The sequence below is a fragment of the Pinus tabuliformis genome, chromosome X (genome assembly GCF_031772625.1).
Source record: "Pinus tabuliformis cultivar Carrire ecotype Pingquan chromosome X, CPIR1, whole genome shotgun sequence".
Lineage (NCBI taxonomy): Eukaryota > Viridiplantae > Streptophyta > Pinopsida > Pinales > Pinaceae > Pinus > Pinus tabuliformis.
The window spans coordinates 1,208,306,951-1,208,331,593 of NC_142308.1; the positions used below are offsets into that span (position 1 = coordinate 1,208,306,951).

Consider the following 24,643-nt stretch of genomic DNA (forward strand, 5'->3'; position numbering starts at 1 on the left):
TTCTTACTTCGTGGGAGATCAATCTTTTGAATGGCCTCCACCCGAGCTGGATCGATGCGGATACCCTCCTTTGAGATAATATGCCCGAGAAGCTTGCCTTCATCCATGGCAAACAAGCTTTTCTTTGGATTGAGCGAGATGCCATACTTCCTACACCGCTGAAAAACAATCTTCAAATGATAGAGGTGCTCTTCATCTGTATTAGAGAAAACTGTTAAGTCATCAAGATAAAAAACTAGAAAAACATCTTTTTCATTGGCAAACGCTATATCCATCGCCTGTTGAAAGGTTGCACCAACATTTTTCAATCCAAACGACATCTTTGCATAATGAAAAGTTCCCCATGAAGTGGTGAACGTTGTCTTGTCACGATCATCCTCATGGACCAAAATTTGGTTATAACCCAAATAACCATCGAGTAGTGACATTCGTGATGCTCCAACTACTCGCTGAAGTATGTGATCCATCTTGGGAAATGGATAATTGTCTTTCAAGGAAGCTTTGTTCAGATTTCTAAAATCAATGCATAAGCAAATCTCACTTGTTTTCTTGCAGACGGGCACCAAGTTTGAAATCCAATCTAAAAATTGTATGGGGACTATGATACCAGCTTTATACAACATATTCACTTCCTTTTCGATTGAGGGCAACAGCTTTGGATTTATTCTTCTTAGCTTTTGGCGAAAAGGCTTTTGATTTGGCTTGATTAGGATCACATGCTGAATTATACTTGTGTCTGATGCCTTCAAATCGGAACAATCCCAAGCGAATACATCAGTAAAAGAGGATAACAAACTGATATATTTTGCCTTTACCTGTGGGGGCAGCGCCTTCGATAATTTTACCATCTTGGGATGTTCAGCTGATCCAATGTTCACATCTTCAACTCCCTTTTCGGTTGGCAGCAAGGTCGGTTTTTTAGCCACATCATCCTGATCGAAGAGCTCCTCTAAAGGTATTAGACCTTTTGGAATGATGTTGTCTTTGAGCTACAAAACTTCCATCTGATTGACTTCCATATTCTCATCACCATCATCATATTCCATATCAATAGAAATGTCCTTGAATTTACCTTTATTTTGCAGAAATTCATTGATCTCATCATCATCTTGGAACACTTGCCAATACCTTTGATTGTTGGGGACAGCTGGGTGATGCTTCATGTGGATCTCAAACTTGTTGTTTGAGTTCATGGGAATCTTCAAATTGCTTGCTGTTGTTGCAAGTGAATCTGCAATGACATTCTGAGCATGGGGCACACAAGTTATAGTGTAATCACAAAATAATTTCAAGATATCCAACACCGCATTGCAGCAGGCCCACTTTCGAGGATGCTTTGCTTGGTACTCGCCTTTCACCTGCTTGATAACTAACTTGGGGTCGCGATACACTGAAATCCTCTTAGCATTTAATTTTCTAAGAATTTTCAAACTAGCAATCAAAGCTTCATATTCAGCCTCATTGTTTGAACAATCAAAAGCTAATTTATAAGAGCAGACCCTTACATTACTTGGCACTTTGTTTGGGGCGAAAACTGGGCTGCGTATCCAAATACCAATTCCAGCACCTTCCCTTCCTACAGCGCCATCAAAGTCCATACTCCATAGGCCTGTTTCATCCTCTTCCAAATGCTGAAACTCTTTTCCTTTACTTTGTTGTCCATCAATATGTTGTTGTTGTCGGACTGCTGATTTTTCAATGGTGCCATCAAGTCTTTGCCGCTCTTGTCTCAAGACTTCTCTAAAATTTTCAATAATCTCGGGAATGTCTTTTACTTCCACCACTTGGATATTTACATCATTAAAACTATCTGAATACAAAACAAATGACTCTAGATCAGTATGTACATAGTTGATAAGATAATTTACAAGTTTCTCCTTGCTAGTGATCATGTACTTCATTTTCTGCTCCCGGTATAGTTTCCTCATCCGACCGAACACGAGAATCGTAGCATAGGAGAAATAAAGTTGCACTGTCCCTTTAATCTTTGCTCCCCAAGATCTGGAAAGGAGCATGCCAAATCTAGGAGGTATATCTACCACCACCACATCCATCAAAACATTTTTAGCCGGAATCTAATCCAAACTGACCACCAAATCTTTGATAAGCCCGATGCACCTTACTCTACCGGAATCAAAAGAATAAAGGTCATGGTATTTCCTGGTGATATCCAATCACAATTTCTCCATGATGGCTTTCGGCATAAGATTATGAGAAGCTCTGGAATCAAACATAGCATTATGTAAAACAAAGTCATGCACCCTGAGACTGATATAGAAAGGAGCAACATCACTATCTTGGGACTGACCTTCCAAAGCTGGCCCAAAGATCAGCTCAGGGCTATCATCCTCCACAATAACCATGTCTGATGTTGGATCTAAACTCAAAATTTTAGACACCTGACTTTTATAATTGTTGTTCTTCATCAACTCGGTCAAAGGAATGGATATTTTCAACTTAGAAATTTCATTTTCTAAGTTAAAAACTGAAACATTGTCTACCTCTTTCGCTGGAACATCTTTCTTTTCCGCTTTCTCTTTTGACACATTTGGCTGAGTTGGTCTTTCACTCGCTAATGTCATTTTTCTGCTGCTAGGATCAGCTGTCTCTTTTCCCTTTTTCTGCACATTGGGAGGATCACTCTTTGACGTTGCTGCCTCTTTCCTTTTCTGAATTGGATTTACAGGCACATCTCCGTTTTGAAGTGAATATTGTCGCTGCTGAGCTAACAAAGCATTCATATGTCCTCTTTGGTAATCATCGGACTCTTCCTCAAGCACCATCTCATTTGCCAAAATAAAATTTTCATCCCCTTGTTCAGATGGATTCTCGGAGTACTCCTCATATTTAGTGATGTAAATTGGCATGTCGTCACACGTAAAGAAATAATTTTCTTCTCCAATCACATTCTCCTCCTCTTCTGATTCCGGACCAAGTACAACATTCTATTGTAGAGGTGTCCGCACTTGCTGCTGCGCTGTTTGATCTTGGGCTCGCTGCTCTCTTTGTTTGATTCTGTATTGGGGCTGCTGCTGTTGGCCATAGAAGTTAGGATTTCTGATCTGTGGTTTAGGCTTGTCAAGTTTCAGTCTATCAAGCATTTGTTCCACCATTCGAAGCACTTGATCTGACGAGGAAGACTCTTCTTTTATTGTGACTTTCTTTTCAGCTCTTGCTCTAGCTCTCTTGGCCAACAAATTTGCTTCAACGCTGATCACAATCTTCTGCATGTCTTCCAATGTAGCCGAATCTCTTTCTCTTAATTGGTAAGACAAATCAGTGTCGAAACCGTCCGGAAACTTAATCAAGGCTAGCCCCATGGGTGGCTTTATGTGATCAAGGATTGCATTGTAAACTGAATTGAATCTAATACAGTAATCTTGAACAGACTCACCAGCATTTCATTTGATGTGCTCATACTCGGAAAGGATCTGAAGGGGATTTTTCTTCACTTCCCAGTGGTTTAACAATTTTCTTTGTAGATCAGTCAATGTAGTGACGCTTGCAGCCGGCAAGGCCCTGAACCATTTCCTTACTTCACCACCAAATGTTTGTACAAAAAGTCTCATGGTTACATTTTCTGCATCAATCTCATGAAGATCGAAGAAATCCATCATTCTGTCCACATGTTGCTGAGTTGTGACACCATGAGGAGTGCCATCAAACAAAGGAATTTTGCTTTGATAACCGGCCAACATCTTATCCATATTTTGAGGCAGTGCAAGAGGTGCAAAACGAGCAGCCATTGCTCTTGGTGGATTTGCAATTGATCTTGGGGATGTTGGGGGAGTATGTGGAGCTGATGCATGGGGAGTATGAGGAGGTGTATGCGGAAGTGAAGCAATCTTGGCTATTTTAGGCGTAGAAGGAGTAGATGGAGGCGATACGCCTGCAGATTTTGGATCAGAAATAGTAGGCTGCAAAGGAATGGTAGGAATGAAAGAAGGTTCAGTGGGAATTCTTGAACTAGATGCAATTGCAGGTGACCTAAGGGTTGCAGAAGCAGTCTCTAGGAAATCAGCAATATTAGAAGCCACAATTGTAGTCTAGAGCTGGTTCAAAATATAATCATCAATGGATTTATTGGCCCTTTTAGTTTCAAGATTTCTAACAAACTCAGGATTTAAGGCAGTTGAAGCAACGACACTTTCAGATTTGGTTTCGAACAAAGACAACTCAAACTACTCATCAAATTCAAGATCCTCAATATACTCAAAACCAACAGGACACAATTGAGCTTTGAACACGGGAATAATAGAACTTCCTTAACGATTCTTGGAATAAGATTGGGATTTCCGTAGACAGGAGGAGGATCAGGATCCAGATTTTCTCTGGTATGTCTTCTGGAAGCTAGTGTGCTATTATTTCAAGAAATCAAATGGACATTAACAACTTGTTCAGCCTATCAAATCCTAAACTTATCATCCAAAAGCTTATAATTCTCAGATTTACTGGGGTGATCTGCAAGTTAGATACTCTGTTTATAAGACTAGACCAGAGATTGGCTGAAGTAGCGTTTATCTACTTGCGTTGATGCAAAGCAAAAGCGTTTTGAAGGCTACCTAGCTAATCTTCATGATCCGTCTGTAGTTTATAAAACAAAGAATACCAAAAAAATAATAATTCAGTTCCCCGGTATGGTCGCCACTATGTTAGTGCCTAGATTTACCTCAGGCTGAAAAGGTAGGATCCAAGGCCAACATCAAACCACGCTGAGCCTAGTAGCTAGCCCTACCAGGTCAGGAGAGGGCTCTATCCAGGTCAATCTCAGCAAATGACGATCTATGGGGCTTGAGATGACTGAAATATCTTCTGATTTTAGGCTAGGTATGAATTGCAAGGATTTGATTTGATTTTTGGGGGGTTTTGTTGGAATCAAGAGAAAGGCAAATTTGGGTCTGGGGATGAAGGCCAATTTTGCAGAGTTCTGATTGGGGCAAGAAAGGCAATCATTTTGATGCTTTGATTTGTAAAGATGGAGGGTTCAGACCGGTGAGAAGCTGAAAAGGGCAAGAGGGTATCAAGAATCCTCTTCAAACTGAATAAAACATTGAAAGTTAAACAAAACTGAAAGGCATAGCACAACAAGCTAATGAATTCTACCTTTGTCACTCATTTGTTTAATTTCAGAAGAAAAAGAGAAAGGAAATGGTACACACAAATATCAGTAAACTTACATATTACATAGAAAAGAACACCATCAAAACACAGAGCCACATGGATCCCAAAAAGTGCTGCAAACCCTGGTCTTCCCTTTGCCAAAAATGTAGAAATCAAATGTACAATGGAGTGCCAAGCAATCCCAAGTGTCCAACCCTGAAAATGACTGAGAAATTACATGACATAGATAAGCCTAACTCCTTCCCATGCCTCTAGGGGTCAAGCTCATCATTCTAGGAGCTGTTTCAACCATATCTAAACAAGGAACTGAAAAATAGGCAATGAAACAACTTGCCTCTATATAAAAGGAAACTAATTCATTCACTATCTTTTCACTTTTTAGTGAACGAATCTACATGGATGAGTAACAATGTGCCAAAACTACATCAAAGTCATGAATTTACATCAAGTTAAATCAAGATTTACATGAAAAGGTGAAACTGGTAAAAACTAGGCGAAATTATGAGCTGCTAAGTGAAAAATAGGCCAAATTTCCCTATGTGTTGCGCCTGAAACCTATATGCCTAGCAAAAATTTGAGGCTAATTTTGAGGGCCTTCCCAAAGTCCAAATTGATCTCATGATAGCTCGTTGAAAAGCCCTACCTGTCTACTTTCCAACCCAAGTGGAATTTCTAGATTTGGTGTCCATTTGCTCCTCCAAAAATCCAATCTCCCAACACTACTTCCTGTGGGTGCAAAAGGTGGCAGAGAGGTCATTTTTTGTGTGTTTTTGACCCTTTAGGCAACCCAGAACTTGATGAGATCCTTAGGTAATTCATGAGCATACACAAATTTTCATAAAAAATCTAGAAATGCAAAGTTTTCCTCCATAGGATCTCCCAATTATAAGCGCGCGCCAAGTGGCGCTACGCGTTGGGCAGGAAAATCTGTTTTGAAGCCAAAAAAAATTCAAAATTGACAAAATTTTCTCCAAATTTGCTGAAATTTGGACTGAAGGTCCATCATTACGTATCATGCTCAGCCAAAGAATCTTCAGCCAAGATTTGGATCCTATCATGCATTTTGCATCATTTTAGTGCCCTTCATAGTCTTGCCTTCAGGATTTTGATACTCGTTTTGCAAACATGAGTTCATTCCCAATAATGGGTTTTTGTGTGCCTGAGCATGTCCTTGTCTTTGTTTGCCTTCGCTAACAACTTCTCAAGATGAATGTTGACCCTCTCAAGCCAAATCTCTCGACCAGCCTCTATCTCCTGTTGAATGGGTGTCATCTCATTTAGGCTTCTTTGGGCAGCCTGCCGGTCTTCACAGATGTTTTGCAACTCCATGACTGTATGCTGATCCTCCAATTGTTTGTTTCGCTGCTCCAAATAGTTTATGACCCATTGAGCTCTCTACAACTTGTTGGTCAATGCATCTATCTCGGCCTTTTGCTCCTGAATAATCTCCCTCAGCTTTGAGCTAGGAGAGCTCACATCATTATCAATGAGTATGAAATCAGTGTCTTGGCCTCCTGAAGGGCCCTCATGCTGCATAGGCTTCTTGCCTTTGTCCTGTACTTGTACCTGTGCTACTGATGACGGCAATGAGACGCCTTCCACCCCAGGTGGAGATAGTACTCGTCGGGTTGCTGCAAACAATCCTCTCATGCCTCTCTGATAGGTGACATATGTCGAAACACTAGTAGTCTCTGCCCCCTGATCTCCATACTGATGTGAAGGTTCACCTGCATCATGGAAAACCTCCTGATGAGCTGCTGAAGCTGTGAAGAACTCACGGGAAATGAAGTCTCCCATTGTGATACCCTGCAAGCCAAGCTTATGTACAACAATGATCTTGATGAGCGCATAATGATAAATGTTGTTGTACTGATGTTAAGGAGTCTTCTTTTGTACAAGAGTAGTCATCCTCTCGATGTTTCGGCACATGAAATATGGAATGTTCATCATCTTCACTCTCGTGAAATGCATCAATAATCTGATATGGTATTCATAGAGGCATGAGAAGTGACCCTCACAGCTGAATTATCTGATAATGAGTCTCATCAACGGTGCATAGGATTCTTTCAAAAACCGGAATGGGAACACCCTGCTGAGTTGTCTCACATAGCTGGGCCTGATGTATGGTTCATAATGTACTCTTTCTACCTGTTGTTGTTTGTTCCACTCCTCACCTACATTCGGTATTCCTGTTGCTTGAGAAATGGTCTCTGGTGTCAAGGTGAAATTCACACCAGCAAGAGTTACTTGACGATCATGCAAATGTAAAACAAACAACCGAGCCAACTCCTGATGATGATGAATCTGAGCAATCATTTCACAATACTAAACGCATGACTGTTTTTGGAAACATGCCATATCAAGTGGGCAGGCCTGCAATTGAGTCAATGAGGTGGGCTCTTCTCTCACATGTTTGCCACCCTTACGAGGCCTCCTCGGTGCATGAAGTTCTGTGGCAGAATCAATGTCTTGTTCATATGATGACTCAGTGTCTGTCATGCTGTTACAAGTCTATGCCAAGTGAATTTTTGACTTGTTGAAAATGAGAATTTGGTGCTTTGTTTCCAATTGCCAAATGTGTGCCAAATAGGAAAGGATTATGGGAAATATGGACAGTAGGCGTAGTGGAGCTTTGTCAAGTGAGATTTAAAATGTAATTACAGTCAAATGTAATAACAGTCACTTGACTGTATTTAGGAATCTAGGGTTCGGGGATTTTTTGCAAACGATATGGAAAAGTGATAGTGATGGGAAATTGTAGGGTTTTGGGATAGGGATAAATGGGAATGAATGACTTGGGATTATAAGGGAATAGGGGATTGAAAATGATGATATGATTACAGTGATGGGAAAGGGAAACAGGGGTTGGATTATTTTGGCACCAAAGTCAAATTTTAACACTCAAATTCAAACCCTAAGAGTAGTTTTCATAAGAGGATAGGGTTTAAATTTCAACATTCAAATTCTCCAAATCAAACTTCGAAACCACACCAAACACTATTCAATAACAATTGCAAGATCAGTCGGACTTACTCGGGGCAAATGGGAGCGAAAGATTTGAAATTTCTTTGAAGGCAATGAAAAAATTTCTTGGTGGCTCTGTGCGCCGCGCACACAACCCAGTGTGCCATGCACGTTGTAATTTATAGAGTGATGTGCAGCACTATGCGCCACGACCTTCTTCCTGTGCGCCGCGACTGAATTTCACCCACAGTCGGTTCTTCAAAACCCTGTTTTCATTCCTCCACAATTTAACTCGGCTTAATGATGTCTTTGGCTTACCAATGGATTGTTCAAACACCAAAAATATCTTATATTCCCAATGACTTTGATTTTTAATTTCAAATAACCCACTTTGTAATGTTTGCAAAACTTTGGCACTTTCACTTTTAATACAAACTCTGATTTTGTTTCCACTTGATTTTTTGAGCTAAATGACGAAATTCTTGTCTATTTTTTGCAGGGATAGCTGACATGGAATTTGGCAAAGGCGACTAGGGCTGCGCCTGAAGAATTTGACAACTGAATTTTTTTTGAATTTACATGGCATTTATTACAAAAGATGAAATTGATGATTTTTCTTCAAAATAGAGTTTTGAAGAAAAGTCATGATCGAGCATTATTACGATGAAATTTTTACAATGAAATCTTATTTGAAACTCCGTCATGTGCCTACTGGCATTATTAGACATTTTTCAGACTGAATTAAGCGACACCCTAGACCTAATGAACCCTAAAACCTTAAAATGACTCTTTGGCGAACAGAAAACCAAGCATGACTGCAACTGACTTGAAAATGATTTTGATGAACTAAATTAGACCAGCAGGTACAAGACATGAGGAACTTGAGCGAAAAGCCTCCTCCGTCAGATGATTGATGCTCCTAGCAAAATGCAGCTAATAGGACTGAATGAGACACCTAAGATGAAATGCAATAAACAAGATTTTGATCTCTAACGGAGGGATGAAAAGACCGACTCTAACATCGTCAATGATGTAAACCATTAACATGTATGAGAGAAACGACCAATAATGACAATGGCTCTCAAGGTACAATCGGTACAATCCATGAGTGTGAACAATGAAGTTGAAGTCAAACACCAATAGAATCATTCAATTGAAGGCCAATGATGTAAACTTGTCTTCGAATGCGAAGAATTTGCCATTGAGGCATGCAAGTTCCAAGGTACTCGAAGGGAGTTTCTAGATAATCTTCCTGGATAATGAGCTGAAGTCGACAGGAAGTGATCCATTGAAGGGGGTCCATAATGTATCCCACATCATCGACATGAAACAAAGGATATAGTAGAGTAGGTAAGTTTGATTCAGGACTATGGAAGAAAGGTCAGACAATGAATAAGTGGTAAAAATTACGGATAAGACTTCTCTTGAACATATCGATGACACAACTCCAGAGTTCGGCAACATTTGACTCAACATGGGATCAGAGGTCATGATGAAGAAGAAGCATAATCAGATGAGAGGCAAAATGGATTCCAAACCTAGGAAGGCAAGTGACAAATTGAGGATATCCCAAACTGGACGCGAGCAATAGATAAGTGTCTCATTTTCAAGAGCAACATGCTGCCTTTACACAAAATACAAGAGATTCTCATTTTCATTTTCCTCCCACTTTTTCTAGTGAGTACCCCATTATTTTTTATCGCAAGCTTGAAGGGGATAGCATATGATTTCTATTAGCTTGATGGGGCCTGACCCAGGTTTAGCCTTAACTGTGCTAACCAACAAAACCCTAACTGCTGGCCCTTTTGGCATCAACCTGCATAGAGTAGGTTGCAGTCTCACCCAAAGAAGTATTGGGGGATGCTAGAACCAGGTTTCTACATCTATAGGCATGTGTGATGGTTTCTTGATACCCTTGCGGCTTAGATCTGCCTTCGTACAGATTTACTCCTTTCGACAGATAACTACTACAAATCTATCTAAACGACCTACAGATATTAGCAAAGGTACATAGTTGTACTTATCATGCATAAATATTACATATCTACCAATTTCGTGCAATAAATAAGCATTAATTCACATAAAACATATTATAGAGAAAAGATACATAAAACTTAGCAGAAGTAAATAACAAGGCATAGATGCATCAGAATTGTCTCAAACAACCTTTATTAAGTATACAAATTCAATTATAGACTTCTCATCCCTGTGCACTTAGCTGCAAGGGCTTGCGCACTCAGTTCGCGGACTTACCAACATCTCCACTCACTCAGCAGCAGGAGCCTTACCCTTTGCATAAGTACAGGAAACAAACCTTCCCTGCCTTAGCACCTTGCCCTTACAATGATTTTTCCCAAAACATTACTCCTAATCCTCGCTATGAATCAAATTTATATAGAATTTGCTTTACAATACCATGGTTCGTGGACCATGGGCAGGTCTCAAAAAAATTCTATCACGTACCCAACAAAGGGACTAAAACCCCTTTGACTTCTACTAGCTTCGCGCTCCGCTTTCTACATTTCACGGAGAATTTACATTCGCTACAAAAGATAATACAAAATTTACCCCAGGGGCCCCATCCCAACAGGCCTCCAACACAAATTGGGTGACTCTCCGTCGCGTCACTCAGCTGGCGCCTCTATCTATTTACGGATGTCACTGAACTCTGTCTTTAACACATCTATGTTAGCATAACCCTATGTTAGTGTCAGTCAATTCTACTTGTCACTAGTGATCAAATATGCTCTTATAAGGTTTTTTTAGGGGTATTAAGTTAAATTTTAATCATTTCATTAGGTTTTCATAATAAAATTGGATCACTAGCTAGTGTGTCTAGGTCTATTGCTGCTCCTTCATAATTTTCATGGTCCAGTCACCACCATCTCTCAGTTGGATGTGTCATCACTGAAATATATTCACCATCATCTCATTCATATCACCATGGTCTTCATTCGTCTTAGTGTCACCATTAGGTCATTAGGGTTAGAGTCATCAAAATTGTCATGACATTCATAACACTGGCAATTGAAGGAGCAGTGATAGGGTTCTGCTAAAAAAGGTTTGTTCCAAAGTGTAATTTATTCAAATGATGTAGTAAGTTCAATTTTCTAAAGCTTCATATAAAGGTTCCAAAGTTACAAAGTCTTCAAAAGCAAAGTGAAGATATATGGTGGGCCACCCTACCATTAAGAAATTGATTTCTACAAGCCATAAAGACCATATCATTTCTTCTCTCTCTTTCATATTCATATCTAGAGAGATCTCATTCACCAAGAAATCATTTCCTTAGAATTTTCGCAGGCAGAAACACTCGAAAAGGAAATCCAAATAGTTTCTCTACGTTTTCCAAGGTTTCACTGTGTTTTCTCTCCCACAGTCACAAAACCAGTTTTAAAGGGTTTCCAAAGGGAAATTAAGGTTCCATCAGCTTTGTACAAGTAAGTTCAATCCTCTATACACCTCCTATCAGTTCATTTCCCTATTTTCATGTTGCATATCCTCTATTACTCCCTATGCTGCATTTTCTCCAGGCTCGCTACGTTTTTGGCTGATTTCACTGCATTTTTGCCTGTGACGACTTTATGTCAGTTTTGTCAGGTTGATTCGACTTTTGATGATGTAGTTATTTGATTTTGATGTTACTATGATGTAATTATGGGAAAATATCTTTTTTAAATGTTTTTAATGTAAAATTAGGCTTCATTAATGAGAGTATTTTATGTCAAAGTTTAATTGGAGGAATTGTTTTAACCTCCCTAATCTTTAGGGTTTTGGTTGAAACACCTCATGTATCAGTTCCTAGACTCATGGATTCAACCCCTGAGAGAAGGGAGATGTTTTTTTGGTCTATATGTATCATTTTCGCAATCAGAGAACAGGTTGGACATCAGAGAAGAGAAACACTCGTAGCTTGTACTTGGACATTTTATTAAGGAAATCAAAGGAGCAGTTTGCAGCTATTATCTAGGAATTCATGTGAAGTGAGTGTGTTATGATGTATTTTCTCTCTTTCAGTTGTATTTGAATTATATACATCTATCCTTTCATATCTTGTTTCTTTAGTGGTTTTCCTTAAAGTTTATAAACACAATTATTTGCATAAAGCTCTGTTTTTATGGGTACGTCATTTTGTGTAATTCTCCTTTTAACTTAATTAATTCATGTGCTCATGCTCATTAAGACCTTTTCTGCTTCCAAACACTACACTAAACCGACAAAACCTAAAGCCATCACAAAATTATTGCTACCTTGCTCCTCTATATCTTTATTGTTGTAACCCTTTGATCCTTTGACCTAGCTACCTGGTTTTTATTCCTTGTCCAGCGTCAAAACCTAAAAATTTCAAAACCCTACCTGAGCCTAACATATCTAGCCTAAAATCCTTTCCCGTTCTAGTCATTGGTTGTGAATCCATAGAGAGACCCCTCTTTGGTTTATCAGGGCTAGCTGTTGAAACACAATTGGTTTGAGAATACCTCCTTCGATTTCCCTTTTCAGCCTTGGGATATTGTGGAGGATAACATTTTGGCGTCATTTCTGGGGAAATGAATGATATATTATTCCTAGGATTAGTTCTAAGAGTGTATTCGAGATTGGTTCTATGGGTGACAGATTCTAGTATTCAAAGAAGGCCGATTTAAAAAATCACATCAAGTTCAAGGTGTAAAACTCTAGCTCCTAAAAGACACACGATGTCAAACCCCAACCCAATTCCACCTCCAGTTCTCGATGATCCAGAGAAAATGTTGAGAAAACTCAAATCCCCTCTTCCTGAAAGTGGAACTTGAAAACTGGTAAGAACTACTTCTTTTCCTGGTCAACTGTTTACTGTTGAAGATCTTTCTTTTGATATTCAATTCGAGTTATCCCTTTTTCAATCAAAGTCTAAATCTTTTCTTTCAGAAGTATTTTTTGACCCTATAAAGTTTGATTCCTACTTGCCTACTTCTAAATCTTTGTTTTCTAGACCTTCTACTAAATCTTTGTTTTCTAAACTTGATCACGAGGTTTGGTCCAACTTTGATAAGCTCCAAAGCCTAGCTGACCAACTTCAAATCACCACCGAAAAGGCCTACATTCAATATCAAATTGAAATTTTGTCTGCTGCTACATCCTCTACCATACCTCCAAATGGATCAACCACCAAATCTGTTATTGTTAATCGACGACCACCTCATTTGACATCATCATCTCAATCAACACAACCCATTGTAGTTCCCGTACAACTTCCTCCACTAGTCATGGAAAGGTTTTTTGCTTTAGTATTGCCTAGTTAACTTGCAGCTCTACCTCAAAAATATGGCCAAAGACTTCCTCTTTTTGATGGTAGTCCTAAAATCACAGTGCATTAGCATATTTACAAACTAGTGGATTTCATTAATCTTGAAGAGGTTGATGACGAAGATGCCAAAATGAGAATAATAACACAAATATTTTATGGGAATGTGAGAAGTGGTTTCGTAGTTTGGCAGCTAATTCCATTAATAGCTCTCAACGACTGATAGAGTTGCTCTTAGTCCAGTGACAAAAGAAGAAGAATCCATCACAGATTCTAGCTAAGTACAATTCCATGAAAAGAAATCTGAATGAAACAGTGCAAGAGTTTACAACAAGGTTCAATCTTGTGTACAATTCCATCCCTAATGACATGAAACCTCCCCTAGTTTAGCACTCCTTCACTATCTTGATGCCTTTGACCCAGACATGGCTTATCAGCTTAGGGAGAGAGATCCTACAACTTTAGAAGAAATGCATAAGAACACAGTGAGTGTGGAGGCTAATTTACTGATCAAGAAGTCCAAATTAAAACTTGAGAAACCAGAGAAGAAAGTCACCATTAAGGAGGAGTCCTCCTCTTCTACTGATGGTAAAATGGACACTCTCATAAAGACCATGGAAATAATGATGGACAGAATGACCATCACTGATCGACAAGAGGAGCCTTCAATAAGGAATCCAAATTATAGGGACAAATTTAGAAATAAGCAGAAAGAGCAGAAAACTCAAGATCCTCAAGGACAAGTCAGAACTCCATTTCAACAAAACTACACTCAAGGTCTGGAAGAAGATGAAGAAGACATTGCTGAAGCTAATCATTTCTTTGAGGAAGATGAACTACCTACTTTTTTGACTGAGGAAGATCAGTTTTCTCAGGAATCTCTTGCACCAAGTGATCAACAGCTTGTCCTTGCAAATGATGATTCATGGGCAGTGCAGACTGAAGAGTACCAATGGGGATATCATAATGCTCTCAGCCATTTGCAGAAGCAATACAATTTGAGGAGCAAGAATGTTCCTGTTACATTGCATCAGAAAAGGAAAAATTCTCAAAGGGATGCACAAGACAAAGAAGTAGCTTCTGCAGATCAAAACAGAGAAAAGGAGATCGTCATTCTAAGTCGGGACAAAAACAATGAAGCTTCCACCAACAATGTAAGGAAGGACAAGGAGGCTCAAAGTGAAGGTCAGAGAAAGGAGTCTCATCCCAAAAGGGCAGCTTGAAAAGAAGGACATCACTGCAAAAGAGGTGGACAAGCAATCCAATATGTTTAGTTTATAGAATGAAATTTCAAAGTTGAAAGTTTCGATTCCTCTAACTGAACTAGATAAAAATGGAAAATACAAATCCCAGATTGCTAAGATGTTGAAAGTAGATAAGATGTCAGACACGGTAAATGTTTCCGATGATGAGCCTACAATTCTGTTTGGTCCAACTATAGAGGGAAGTCCTGAAGATAATGAATTCCCATCTTTCTATCTTAGTTTGAAACTCCATGAGTTTATCCTCCATAATGCCATGTTATATTTCGGGGCCACACATAACCTTATGCCAAAACCCATTATGGACAAACTGGGATTAAATATCACTCGACCATACCATGACCTCTATTCTTTTGATTCAGGAAAATTTAAATGCCTTGGTATTATCAAAGACTTAATAGTGTCCCTTGACCAAATTCCAACCAAAAATGTGTTGATGGATGTGGTTATTGCTGATATACCTCAATAGTTTGGCATGTTTCTCTCACAGTCTTGGGGAGAAAAGTTGAAAGGATCCTTGCAACTTGATTTATCATATGCTACTGTATGGTATTTGGGCATCTTAGGAAACTGTACCAGGAGAAGAAGATGAAATTCATGATTAGTAGCAAAGAGAAACCTAATAATCACCCCATCCATGTTGTACATACCAACCTAGAGTCTTTCATTTTGTATAGTGATATGAGTCCAGTTGATGATGATAGTCAAATTGTAGAAATTTCAGAAGTTTTGGATGTCATAAGTAGTGTATAGGAAGATTTGATTGCAGAAAAATAGAAAAATGATGCAGACTGTTTGCAGCCGGAAAATTCACCTAAAGTGATTATTGAATCAATGCCAAAAACACGGATTATTGAGAGAGTGAGTCATCCTCCAAAAGGTCAGACAGATCAACCCTCCAATGTTTTGTTTCCAGATGAAGAAGATGGTATTTGGACCATGGAGTTTGATGGTGCATTGGGGAAGGAAGGAGTTGGGATTGGCATGTGGATTCATGGCCCCTTACATCAGTCATGTAAAATTCCTCAAAATGTAATATTGAGTTCATATAAGTTGGCTTTTGATTTCTCGAATAATGAGGCAGAGTACAAAGCACTAATTGCTAGCCTTAAAATTCTAAAAATGATGGGAGCAAAGAAAATTTCAGTTTATGGTGACTCCGAGTTGGTGATTAAACAGATAAAAGGGGAGTACCAAGCCAAGCATCCAAGGATGTGAGCTTATCAGAATGTTGTCCTTAACATTCTCAAGAATTTTTCAAAATATACTTTGTCATTGATTCCTAGAACTCAAAATTTTATGGTTGATTCCCTCACTACTGCAACAAGTATGTTTAATATTCATATCCACTCAAGTAAGAAGTATTCAATTCATGTTAAGCACCACCAAGTTGTCCCTGAGAATTTGAGATATTGGCAGTTGTTTTGGGATGCCGAACAGATTAACAATTTTCTACAGAGGGAGGATGAATTCCTAAATTCCCATATTGATGATGCATCTGATGAGAATGATCTAGAAATTGAGGCTACTAAAGTTGAAATGTTGCAGTTGAAAGATAATAACATTCCTCGAGGTCTTGTGTCTCTGGAATAGTTATTTGATAGTGATGATTTTGCAAAACATCCCACCATGGTCTTCAAAGAAAAATGTGTTGAATATATAAACATTGGTACAGTTGACAAGCCCAAAATGGTCAAATTGTCGAAGCCTTTATCCCCTAAGGTGAAAAGTAAGTACATTGCATTGATGACTGAATTTTCAGATGTATTTTCTTGGGATTATTCAGATCTCAAAGTGTATGACAAGAACATCATCCAACACACTGTACTAGTCAATCCCAATCAGAAGCCATTCCGCCAGAAGTTGAGGAGCATTAATCCAAAATTGCTATCGTCCATTGAGAAAGAGGTAAATAGACTTTACAAATATGGTATTATAGTTCCTATTCATTTTTCTGAATGGATGTCAAATCTTGTTTCCATGAGGAAGAAGACGGGGGAGATTCATCTTTGTATTGATTTTAGAAACTTGAACAAAGTGTCTTTAAAGGACAGTTATCCTCTTCCAAAGATGGAACATATTCTATAGAGGGTAGTTGGTTCTTGCAAGATGTCACTTCTTGATGGATACTTGGGCTACAACCAAATTTTGGTGCATGAAGATGAATAGTTGAAAACAACTTTTACAACACCACGGGGTACGTTTATGTACACTAAGATGCCATTTGGATTGAAGAATGCAGGGGCCACTTTTCAGCGAGCAATGGACATTGCTTTTGCCAATGAAAATGATGCATTTATGGTTATTTATTTGGATGATCTCACATTAAATCTGATGATGAGAAATTGCATCATCTAAGAATTTTTATTTAGAGATGCAGAAAATTCGTCATTTCACTAAATCCAAAGAAGAGCCTATTCACCATGGTGATGGAAAACTGTTGGGACACATCATTTCCAAAGATGGTATTCACATCGACCCTATGGTATTCACATTGACCCTATGGTAGTCACATTGACCCTGCACAAGTTGAAGCAATCCAATAGTTAGATTTCCCAAGAAACAAAAGAGAAATTCAATCTTTCAATGGAAGAAATAACATTTTGAGGAGGTTCATCCCCAACCTTGCTGAACATTTGAGAGAGATGACCAATATGATGAAGAAATACAGGGAGGTAAGGTGGTTAGAAGATGCTAAGAAATCATTCAATGCAGTTAAATTTTCATTGTCTACTGTGCCCACTTTGATCTGTACCGATTATACTTCAGATGTTATCATATTTTCTTTGACCTACAAGCATACTTTAGCAGTTGTCCTAATGCAAAAGAGGGACTAGAAAAATGAAAAACCCATAAATTTATCTGTCGAACTATAAGAGATGCAGTGCTAAAATACAATATTATTAAGAAGAAAACTTAGCCTTGGTGAAATCTCTTAATGACTTTTGGGTTAACATTCTGGACTCACATATTTTATCTTATGTTCCAACAACAGTAGTGAAAGAAGTTCTCATGCAGATATATCCAGAAGGCAGGCGAGGAAAACGGATTGCAACAATGTTGGAAAATGATTTGGAGATAAAACCGACAAAGTTGATCAAGGGACAGGGTTTGGAAACTCTCATGGTTGAATATAACTTGCATGCATTAGATATCAATATGATTGTTGCACTCTCTGAAGAAGAAGTGGAAGAATCACAGGTACAGGTGTCAGAAATGGTTAGTTCATCTTCTTGGTATGTTGACATTGTCTATGTATTGCAACATTTAAATCCTCTGCCGAAAGTGCCAAGAAGTAAGAGTAGATCATTAAAATTGAAAGCTTGAAAACATTGTATTATTGATGGTGTTTTGTTTTGGAAAGATTTGGGTGGTGTGTTGCTAAATTATCTTGTCGAAATTGAAGCAAAGTATGTGATGAGTGACTTCCACAAGGGAGATTGTGGTGGCCACCTCTTATGGAAAACTACAACCAACAAGATTCTGAGGGTTGGTTTTTATTGGCCGACTCTTTTTTATGATGTGTATAAAAATGTGATGAGCTGTCATGAATGACATATTTTTCATTGGAAAAGGAAGCTGCAACCATTGCCATTGCTACCCATTTTAGTTGCGATACCATTCCAACAATGGGGTCTTGAATATTTGGTGAGATCCATCCTTCCTTGTCAACCCAACATAAATGGATCCTAACAGCGATAGATTACTTCACGAAATGGATTGAAGTGATCCCCACCAGGAAAGATACTAATTTTGTTGTCATTCAATTTATTGAATCTAATATTTTGTCAATATTTGGCTGCCAGTAGAAGATAATCACTAATAACGCTATTGCTTTTAAGTAAAAAAAGATTGTGGAATTTTGTGGAATTACCATATCACAAAGGGGAATTCAACCACTTATTACCAACAAGGGAATGGGTTGGCTAAAGCCTCCAATAAATCATTGATCAACATAATCAAGAAGGTGTTGGAGGTCAATAAAAATAACTACCAAAATAAGCTTATCAATGCTTTATGGGCGGACATAGTAAGTAACAAGAAATCCATAGGCATGTCACCTTTCCATTTGGTGTACGGGGTTGATATTGTCTTTCCCTTATCTCTTGCTTTCCCAGTCATGAAGATTTTGCAAGAAGTGGATAGTGAGCCAAATCATGTGTAACGAAGAATAAATTAGATGATCCATTTACAGAAAACTAGGGAGGAAGTGTTGCAGAACACTTCCAAACTTCAAGAAAGAATAAAGAACATTTATGACCGCAAGACCAAAGAAGATATTTTTAACATGGGTGATGTAATTCCTCGTTGGGATGCACAAAATGAAGAAAAGGAAAAGAACGGTAAGTTCAAAAATCTGTGGGAAGGACCGTACAAAATCTCATCTTTGAGAGGTAAGAATTCTTATTTACTGGAAGAAATGGATGGACAAAGTTACTCAGGAGGAGAAATCAATGGTAGGATTCTCAAGCACTACCTTACTTGAGGAATTTCTGGAAATTTTCGTTATCATTGTATATACCAGTTTACTTTCCTGTCAGAGTGTGAAGTAGTTATCAGGGGAGTTTAAGCATGAGGAGAAGGACATAAGGCTTCTTTGATCAACTTCTAGTTTGAAAGATTTAGTTTATTTTGTTTATTGTTTGTCAGAGTCAGTTAGTCAGTCAGTTTTCATTTTGAGTTTGGTATTTGTATTTTGACTCCAAGCCCAATGAATAAGGCTACTTGGTCTACAGTGTTCTTGACACCTCCAAGGAGCTTCCATCCCCAGCTGGAGACAACATTAGTGTCAGTCGATTCCTCATGTCACCAGTCATCAAATATGCTCTTACAAGGTTTTGTTAGGGTTCTTAAGTCAAATTTTAATCATTTCATTAGGTTTTCAGAATAAAATTTGGTCACTAGCTAGTGTGTCTAGGTCTATTGTTGATCCTTCAAAATTTTCATGGTCTAGTCACCGCCATCACTAACTTTTATGTGCCATCACTAAAATAACTTCACCATCATCTTAGTCATATCACAATGGTCTTCATTCAACTCAGTGTCACCATTAGGTCATTAGGGTTAGGGTCATCAAAATTGTCATGACATTCATAAAACCAACAAATGAAGGAGTAGTGATAGGGTTCTGCTCAAAAGGTTTTGTTCCAAAGTTTAATTCATTCAAATGATGTAGTAAGTTAAATGTTCTAAAGCTTCATAAAAAATTTAAAGTTACAAAATATCCAAAATAAAATTGAAGATGTATGGTGGGCCACCCTACCATTAAGAAATTGATTTTTACAAGCTATAAAGACAATCTCATTCCTTTTCTTTCTTTCATACTCACAAACAAATCATTTCCTTAACATTTTCGCAGGTAGAAACACTCCAAAAGTCAATCCAAATAGTTTCACTGCGTTTTCCAGGGTTTCACTGTGTTTTCTCTCCCACAGTCACAAAACCAGTTTTAAAGGGTTTCCAAAGGGGCATTAAGGTTTCATCAACTTTGTACAAGTAAGTTCAACCCTCTGTACACCTATTATCATTTCATTTCCATATTTTCATGTTGCATATCCTCTATTACTCCCTACGTTGCGTTTTCTCCACGCTCGCTGCGTTTTAGCTGATTTCGTTACATTTTTGCTTGTGACAACTTTTCTTTAGTTTTATCAGGTGGATTTGACTTTTGATGATGTAACTATTTGATTTTGTTGTTACTATGATGTAATTATGGGTAAAAGGATTGTTAAGATTTTTTTAATGTAAATTTAAGCTTCATTAATGAGAGTAGTTTGAGCCAAAGTTTAATTGGAGGAGTTGTTTTAAACTCCATAGTCTTTAGGGTTTTGGTTGAAACACCTCATGTATCAGTTCCTAGACTCATGGATTTGACCCTTGAGAGAAGGGTTATGTTGTTTTGATGTATATGTATCAATTTATCATTCGGAGAATAGGTTAGACACTAGAGAAGAGAAACACTTGTAGCTTGTACTTGGACATTTTATTCAGGAAATTAAAGGAGCAGTTTGCAACTATTATCTAGGAATTCATGTGTAGTGAGTTTGTGATGATGCATTTCCCTCTTTTAGTTTTATTTGAATGAATACATGTCTCCTTTCATATCTTATTTCTTTAGTGGTTTTCCTTAAAGTTTATAAATAAAATTCTTTTCATAAATCTCTCTTTTTATGGGAACGTCATTTTGTGTAATTATCCTTCTAACTTAATGAATTCATGTGCTCATGCTTATTAAGACCTTTTATGCTTCCAAACAGTACACTACACTAACAAACCGTAAACCCATCACAAAATTATTTCTACCTTTCTCCTCTATGTCTTTGTTGTTTTAACCCTTTGATCCTTTGACCTATCTACCTAGTTTTCATTCCTTGTCCAGCATCAAAACCTAAAACTTTCAAAACCCTACTTGAGACTAACATATCTAGCCTAAAATCCTTTCCCATTCCAGTCATCGATTGTGAATTCATAGACAGATCCATCTCTATTTTAGCAGGGCTAGCTTCTAAACTTCAAGTGGTTTGAGGTTACCTTCTTCAATTTCCATTTTCAGCCTTGGGATATTGTGGAGGATAACACCCTGCACCGCAGCCTATTGTACTTCCTCTACCATATTTTTTGTAGCTAGTCCTTCCATCGCGAGGCACATCATCCTTTGAGTCTCTTGGAGTGTCTTCAACTTTTCCTGGCTGATAAAGTAAGCTACCTTGCTTCCTTTTTCCATGGTTGTATTCTAGCCTTTAAGACAAGCCCTTTCCTTTGTAGCTCCTCAATCTGTGTTTGAATTTGTTTTCCTTCTGTTAGTCGAGTGAAGCATTGGACTGGTGCCAAAGTGCATGCATACGCCCTGAGTTCATCAAACTGTTGTTGTAACTCCCTGATATCTGTGCCAAGCTTCTATAGGCTTGGGTCCTCCTGCAGATTCATCCATCGTTCCATTACCTACTCGAAGATCTGTGTGCATCCAACCTGTGATGGTTGCATCCAAACTGACCATAATTTCTCTGATAGCTGGTCCGCATTGTTCCCTGACTTCTGGTGGATTTTTTGGCTGCAATTTCAACTTGAGCTCTGCGATATTCATTTGTAACTAAAATGTTACTCGACTGACCTCATTCTTTGATTCTTTGACTACGGTAGCCACCTTCAAAATTTTCACTGCTACTGCAACATCATCTAGAATGTGAAGTTTTGGCAACATCTAACATGCCTATGTGATTGTTGCATCCAAGCTCTAGCTTCACGCGACCAATTCTTCCTTTTCCTTCAGCACCTTAGCCTTTTTTGCAAAAATCTACTCATTATTCATCTTGAATTCATTGATAACTAATAGTGTGCATTGCTCCCTGGTCCTGAGCTCGTCTGATACCACCTGATGAAGCGTGTGGAGGGTCTAAATAGGTAGCGCGACTAAGTTGACACCCATATATTTTATTTGTCTGAGCTGGGTGTTTGCTTCATCTGCTTCTATGTGTAGTGAACCGTCTGGTAAAGGAATAACTCTAAGGTCTAAAGTATTGTCTGTGTCTAGCACTGACGAGCTTGCTTGCTGAGGCTTGCTTGAATCCCACTTGCCTGAATTCAACTTGTTTTAATCTACAACTCAGGCAGATCCTTTTATGCACTCCCTAGAATTTGCATGTAATGTTGCTCGAGCTATGTCCACAAATCCATTGTTGTGTCGTGAACCTTGTCTCCATTTTCATCCAAGTCCCCCTCTATGAGGACCACTGGATCCACATGTGCATGCTTATCCGACTTCTTCTTCTTCCCTAATCCAGGAATCTTCTCGTTGGTCTACTTCTGAAATTGAAAGGGAGTGCTCTACTTATCCCCACCGCCTCCTTCCTCCTCGGACCATTCCTTGTCTGCAGTATGTTGAGACGCAGACTCCTCAATTTACAGTGTGGCCTCCTTTGTAGTGCGCTCCTTGTCAGTAGTTGCCTTAGCAGCAACTTCCTTCTTTTTTTCCCCACCGTTTCTTGAGTGGCAGTCTGCTCAACTTCCGTTTTCTTCTATGTTGTTGTGGCATGTTCAGAGGAACTTTCCTTTGTCGTGTTGGTTCCTATGCCGAGATCTGATAGTTGTCACCACTCACTTGGCCATTTTCCCATGACTTCCTGTACATCTGCATCAATGACTAGGTATGGAAACTTGTACCATACTTTCTTAGGATCTCGCCTCACACAGATGGATACGTTGTGAAAATCCTCTTTAAAGTCCGTAGGCCTCTAATTTCCAAAACAATGTTGGTGATATCCTTGGCCTCTGGATGATCACGATGGGAAGGTCCATCTAGACCAACACCCAGAATACCTTTGTCTCCATGACCCTCTCTAGGTCCTTCGTTTCCCATAGCAAAGCGAATTCACGGCCTTCGATAAATCATCGTCCGATGGAAGGAACTGGATATCCTCAGGGAGGCTCCATGTGATGAGGGCAATCAACAATAGCAGCCAGACATAGTGAAATTCCTTGGCATTGTCCTGTGCTTTGTGGAAGTTGATCAAGAATTACTTGCAGAGTTATTGCGCCTAGTTGTACTACACCCCCTTTGTGCACTTTGCAACCAATGAAATAATGGGTGCCAGAACCTCGTCCGCATGACACTTTCTCATGACCTTGCAGGCCAAAATCTGAGTGAAAAACTACACTGCCTTGTCTATAATGGAGCGAATGGAGTATCCACATGACTTCTTTATCAAGCCAAACTCATTCTTCATCCTATCCGCGAGTTTCTTCTCCTTTCTCTTTCCTCCAAACTCCTCAATTGTATCCACCCCTTGATAGGGAAGCCTTGTAATGTGGTGGATTAGCATGTCTGTGATGGGGATGGGTTCTCCTAGCCAGAGACACCCATCATGAACTAATGTAAGAAGTTGGTGTATGCACACCATGTTGATAGTGGTTCGGTTGAAGTGTGTACCTACAACATGTTCAGTAACTTGACCTTTTCAATCCTCGTGATCCACTTCATAGTCTCCAATTGCCTGACCCCAGTCTCCTCATAGTGTATTTTTGTCATGTATTTTTTTGGCCAAATGCATAAATTTCTCATGATTAGCGAGATCCCAATCCACCATTTTTAGTGCAGAAATGCACGCTAAGAGCGTGCCTTCAAAAGGCACCTTTTCCGAAAATAACGGTGTAGAGACCATAAATTTGCCAGAATTGGGATCCTTGGGTATCTTCACTTTTCCCTTTTGTGGAGGGATATACTTCGCGAGCCTAGTGATAGGCTCGCCCTCCTCAACATCCAACTCTTCAACCCCTTCCTAATGCTCCTATTCATCAAGATCAAGGGGTTCATATGGTTGTTTCTCCTTGTCCAACTTCCCTTTCTGTCAAACCTCCATAGCTTTCTTTCTCACTGACTACCTCACTGGCACATCCTATGGTTTCTTCTATTTCTCCTTAGCAGCTAATGGTTTAGGCCTAGGCGACCTCGACATCATAGGCACATATGGCGTAGCTTCCATCAACGCAATTTTAGGGACTATGGCTTGAGAGACATTAGATTTAGAGCTTGCAGCTTCTGCGGGATTAGTTGTAGACATTTTCTCGAAGATGAGCTCACGGTTCCACTCAGGAAAATTTGCGAATGCCGGCTATGACAGCAGTTCCTCCCAATCTTCTCAATTCATAGGCTTCAGAAAATAGAGATTCCAAATAATTTTCAGAAGGAAAGCTATTCTACTGCAAGCCAACATGCCAGATTTATAGGTAATTTCGAATTCAAACCCAACTGTTCCCTCTAAAATCCTGTCATAAATGCATCTTTGGCAGCAGATTGCTAAAGATTTGCGTCATAAATGTCGCATACCCGCTCCTCCTAATGATATTTTCTCCATCCAATAAACTACAGTGCATACAACAACTATTTTAGGACTCATTTTTGTGACACCATCCTTCATGGCACAAATCTCTTGGCGCAACTCCTCCCCGCTCACTTTTGGCTTCCCTCGCACATCCCATTTACTTTGTATTCCCATTCTTCCAGTAGTGTAGTTTATAG

At 39.0% G+C, this 24,643-nt stretch overlaps 1 pseudogene; it reads right to left on the reverse strand.

Annotated features, from left to right (window-relative positions):
* Positions 1-2,867, reverse strand: part of LOC149144307 (scarecrow-like protein 6) — a 40,292-nt pseudogene extending 37,425 nt beyond the window's left edge.
* Positions 2,868-24,643: the final 21,776 nt, after the last annotated feature.